Here is a 6,000-nt window from a genome sequence, read left to right as displayed (position 1 = left end):
AAAATAGATAAAAGCCAATGCTCTAGACAGTCCTAATTAAAGGAGAAAGTGGTAGAAGATTAGTATAACCCTGATTGTTCTATATTAAAGAGGAGAAATGAAAGATGTCTGCAAGGATAGAAATAATTGATGAGAAAAATCCTGGAAAAGTCAGATGGGTATTGGATCAGAGTAGCCTTTTACTTACAAAGATATGAGGGCCACTTAATTGATGCAGAAGTGATTTTGAAATAGAGATCCAAGTTTTAAATATCAGTATTCATATCATAAACCTTTATTCCCAGTAATGTAGGGAGCAGTATTCTGAGAAAGGGAAATAAAGATTGGTTACCTAGAAAAGAAAAGTAAAACAAATTTGGGTCAGTTTCTTGGGAAATGCAAAAGGAAATAAAAAGTTATATATTTCCCATTACCAATTAGAATTAATATGTACATTACACAAACATTTGTGCACTATCTCTGAAATTAGGGACCAGACACTGGGAATCTAAAAAATAAATATAGTGTTATCCCTGCCCCTGTAGTTCATACTTGGGCAAGAGACAGCACAGCCTGGAGTTCCATGAGTTAGTAGTAGATTCATCAACATAAATTTATAAATGTATCCCATAAGTCATAGCACATAAATAACAATAGATATCTTTATTTCATTTTGTCCCATTAATAACAAAATCTTTAGTGTGTGTACTCCGGAATTTTGCATTAATAATAGTTTAGAGAGTAATACATAACCGCAAATTGTCCTCAGGCCTGTAATTTGCTCTGTTGACAAGCATAGAGACTGATAATGCAGAGTGAATCATAAACATTATCTTGAATTAATGCAGCTGCCTGCTTTGATATGCAATTATTTGTATTCAGTTTCTTCACTCAGACCTATTAAAATATGTAGAAGCATATGGAGTTTTCTTTGATCCTCTGTGTCTGTATGTGCAATGCCAAAAAACACTAAATGTATAGATAGATACATGGGACTGCTTCTGAACTCTTATACCTTAAAAAAATTGAGCTGTACTCCTTGTCAAGTAAAGTACAGTGATAATAAATGTCGAATATTTTGTGCAAAGATGTATTACTGTTCATCCTTGGCTGGGTCAATAATAAATTGTTAGCAGACACCTTCTAGGGCCTTCTAATTAAATTGTTGAATTAATTAGTGTGCGATAAAGATGTTGATATTTCTGTATCAATCCATCATGACAATTTTGGCTTCCAATGTGCATTTTATTAAGTTATTTAAATATTTTAGAATATTGGAAATGGGTTTACATAGAATACACATATCCAACTAATTATGCCCAAAATAATCTTTTCCCAACATTTTTTTCTCTTGCCAGATCCCTGTTCACCATTTGTTTATCCAAAACTATAAAAGCATAAGAGTTTTAAAAAACCGAAAAACATATTTTAAACTTACTAAAAGGCAGTCTGTCTTTTGCCAAAATCTCAAATTGTTAGCTCCAGAATTTTCTCCTGTGGTTCAGTAGTTCCAATTTTCAGTTGGAAACCAAGATGTTTATATCATGAGGCACTTTAAATTTGTTCTGTTCGGAATCTGATTAAATTATCCTTTTACCCAATAAAACACAAAATATGTAAGTCTTGATTTATCCATTTATCTTATGTATATTCTTTCTCTGTCAGAGGTTTTTTTTTTATTATTTTGTTTGTTTTTTGTTTCTGAGAGGGAGAGAGAGAGATGAAAAGGGGCAGAGAGAGGGGGAGAGAGAGAATCCCAAGCGGGCTCCATGCCCATACCCAGTTCATAGCCCGACTGAGGGCTCAATCCCACAACCCTGAGATCATGACCGGAGCCAAAATCAAGAGTCAAGTGCTTAACTGACTGGCCACCGTGGTGACCCCCCTCTCAAAGTTCTTGTAGCTATACAGCATGTGCACCTACAAACCTAAAAGTCATTTCCATATTTTCCTTTATTATATCTCATTCAACCAATTGCCAATTGGTTGAATAACCATTTGAATACAATGTCAAATGTTTATCGAAATGCCCTTTGCTCATTGTTACATTTGTCTCTACTTTAATGCAAGCCCCAGGTCTTTTTGGATCATGATGACAGCACCCTATCCTGTGTCTTTTTCAGCTTCCAGTCTCAATCCTGTTTGATTACTAGTTTTATCTTACAAAAAAAGCCAGTAGTGTAAAAACCCCAAGTCTTCCTCTCCTGTCAACCTCTTTTTCTTTCCCTCTGTCTCTGTCTCTTTTTATCATCAAATCAATTTTTTTTTCTACTTGGTCCATTCTGCTTACCTTTTAAAAGGACATTTGTGATTATATTAGGTCCATACAGGTTATCCAAGGACACTCTTTCCATCATAAGATCCTCAATCATATCTGCAAAGTACTTTTAATAAGTAAAGTAACACAACTACTGCTTGCAAGGATTAGGATATAGGTATCTTGGAGAGGAAGCATTATTCTGATTTAAAAAGTATATTGCAACACTCCAGTAATCAAAACTGTCTAGTGCTGGCATAAAAATAGACATATAAATCTATTGAACTGGATAGAGAATCTAAAAGATCACAAATATATGGTCAACCGAACCTTATCAAGAGTGTCAAGAATTCACAATGCAGAGAAGATAGTCTCGATAAATAGTGTTTGATGAACTGAATGATCACATGCAAAAAATGCATGGAAATTGAACACTTATTCTGCAGCATCTCTTAAAAAATTACCTTAAAATATATAAAAGACTTAAAACCTTAAACAATGCAACTCTTAGGAGAAATATCTCTTCTAGACACTAGATTCAGGAATGATTTCTTGAATGTAACACCAAAAGTATAGTCAACAAAACCAAAAATAGGCAAATTAAACTATATCAAACTAAAAAGCTTCTGCACAACAAAGGAAACAATCAACAAGACGAAAAGGCAACTTACTGAATGGGACAAAATATTGCAGACCATATACCTGATAAGGAGTTAATATCTCATACAAATTAATAGCAAAAAACCCAACCTGATTAAAAAATGGGCAAAAGATATGAACAGATATTTCACCAAAGAAGGAATACAAATGGCCAACAAGTTTATAAAAGGTGTTCAACATCACTAATCATCAGGGGGATGTAAATCTAAACCAGATGCAGGGATGTGGAGAAAGGAGAATCCTTGTGCACTGTTGAGAAATTAAATTGGTCCAGCAACTATGGAAAATAATATGGAGGTTCCTCAAAATTTTTTAAATAGAATTACTATTTGATCCAGTAATCCCACTCTGTCTACCAAAATTACTCTGAGGATTTTACTTCACACTATAGAATCAGACTCTCTGAATTTATTTTTTTTCTTTTTTTTTTAATTTTTATTTATTTATGATAGTCACAGAGAGAGAGAGAGAGAGAGAGGCAGAGACACAGGCAGAGGGAGAAGCAGGCTCCATGCCCCGGGAGCCCGACGTGGGATTCGATCCCGGGTCTCCAGGATCGCGCCCTGGGCTGAAGGCAGGCGCTAAACCGCTGCACCACCCAGGGATCCCAGACTCTCTGAATTTAAAAACTCAAATCTACACATTAACCTTCTTATGACTCCTGAAGAGTTTATCCAAAACATTTGAAAACAACGATGACAACTTAGAATATGGAAAGAAAGAGAAAGAAAAGAAAGAAAGAAAGAAAGAAAGAAAGAAAGAAAGAAAGAAAGAGAAAGAAAGAAAGAGAAGAAAGAAGAAAGAAAGAAAGAAGAAAGAAAGAAAGAAAGAAAGAAAGAAAGAAAGAAAGAAAGAAAGAAAGAAAGAAAGAAAGAAAAGGAAGGAAGAAAGAAAAGGAAGGAAGAAAGAAAAGGAAGAGAAAAAAGAAAAGGAATTCTGATGGCATTTCGAGATTTAATTTCAGTTTATTTTAATGCATTTCTGGCATCTGGATATTTTTTAGAGATGAGTTTTACAAACAAAAGCTGAAAGTAATGAAAAACATTATATAATTTCTCTTCAAACTAAATTTTCTATCAAGATTTACTCTTTTCCTTTTAATTCAATCCATATTTAATCCATTTAAGATGTCTTTCCATACTACAAAAATATTATTCACTTTCATATATCTATACCTTTGTTCTTCCTAGAAGTTATTCTTTTAACCTGAAAGTTACTTTTATCAATGCCCATTTCAATGCCACTTTACTTCTGAGTATCTCCCAAACTCTCAGGAAAAACAAATAAACAAACAAAAAACACAAAAGACAATTGGCCTATCGTGTTTTCCCCTATATTTTGCCTTTGTCTTTAGTTCTCTAAGAGAGTATCTCTCAGGGTTTCTAATAGTTACTTTAATTTGGGAAATTCTTAATTGTCTAGGATTCTTTTAGCATTACTGACCCACATACAAAATATACCAAAAGCCCTCCCAGCCATTTATACAACCTGTAAATAGTTTGAAAAGCCATTGTCTTTTAAGAATGAGAACTATATTATTTTTCATCTTTGGGTGTCCATGATATAAACTGTGACTTCCCCAGAGTTAGCAATTAAATAGTTGTCAAATTGATAAATATAATTAGAAGGTTGTGACAAAGATGAAGCAAAGTGAAAATTTAATATATTCATTTTTTCAACAAATCCTGAGTACCTACTATGTACCAAGCATGGACAATGACTGCATATATTTTGAGGAAAAGGAAAGAGGCCCTGTCTTTCATAATTTTTAGTATGGTGGAGAAAGCAAACTTGTAATAGCACCGTATATACCCTAATGTGGTGAATTTTAAATATTATTAAATTGTACATAAGAATCTTAATAAAATCTTATGTGGAAGAGGATTAGGATTTTGGAATCTGATTCCTTGCAAAGAAAGAAGACATGACTACCTTTGCAAAGGGTATCAGATGAGACAGAATATGGCCCTTCGTGAGGAACTGCCAGGTTTCTTACTGGGGTCAACGCAAAGATTGCAAAGATAACTATCACAAGATGGTACTTGGGAGGTATTAGTAGGAAACAAATTATTAGTGGGAATGAAAGGATTGCTGTATTCCAGCTTCTGTCGAATGCCCTTCATCTGTCTTTGATCATATATTTCTCACAGTAACCATATGGAACAAAATACTTGGGAAAAAACCAAGTATACTAAAAAGAGACAAAGCAGAATTGCTAGCCTAAGGAGACAATAAGAGGGATATGTGCCGTAAATAGGGTAGTAAATAAGAAAATTACTCAGAAGTATTAAACAATTTATCTACATAGTTGAATGACTTGATAATTTTCAAAATATTATACTAATATGGATTAGTCATTTCAGACTGCCACACAAATACCATTGACTGAGTGATTTAAACAACTAAAATTTATGTTGTCATAGTTTTGGAGAATAGAAATCTGAAATCAAGGTGCCAGGACCTTCGGTGACTTCTGACGGTGCTCTTCCTAGCTTACAGACAGCTGCTTCTTACTGTGTTGTTTTTCCTCAGTGTGCATATAAAGAGAGGGAGAGAGAGAAACCTTGTTCTTCCTATTCTTGGAAGGTCACCAATCCTATCATATTAGGACTCTGCCCTTATGAACTCATTTAACTTTACCTCCTTTGAGCCCTGTCTCTAAATATAATCATTTTGAGGTCCAGGCTCTTAACATATGAATTTGGGAGAAACACATTTCAGTCCAAATCATTTGCCTCAGCCCCCCAAAAATCATGTTTTTCTTAAATGCAAAAAAGCTTTAATTTTATCTCATTTTATCTCAACAGCTTTAAAAGTCTTAACTCATTCCAGCATCAACTCGAAGTATGAAGTTCAAAGCTTAAATATGTTATCTAAATATGTAAAACCAACATGGGTAAGACATGAAGTATGATTCATCTTGAGGCAAAATTCCTTTCAGCTGTGAACCTATGGAACCAAACAGATTATACCTTTCCAAAATACAATGTGGGGGACAGGTATAGGATAAACATTTCTATTCCAAAAAGAAGAAATAGGGAAGAAAAAAGGATCATGGCTCCAAAGTGAGTCTAAAACTTAGCAAGGCAAATTCCATGAGATCT

This window comes from Canis lupus, chromosome 17, assembly GCF_048164855.1.
Source record: "Canis lupus baileyi chromosome 17, mCanLup2.hap1, whole genome shotgun sequence".
NCBI lineage: Eukaryota > Metazoa > Chordata > Mammalia > Carnivora > Canidae > Canis > Canis lupus.
This window is presented reverse-complemented; position numbering follows the sequence as displayed.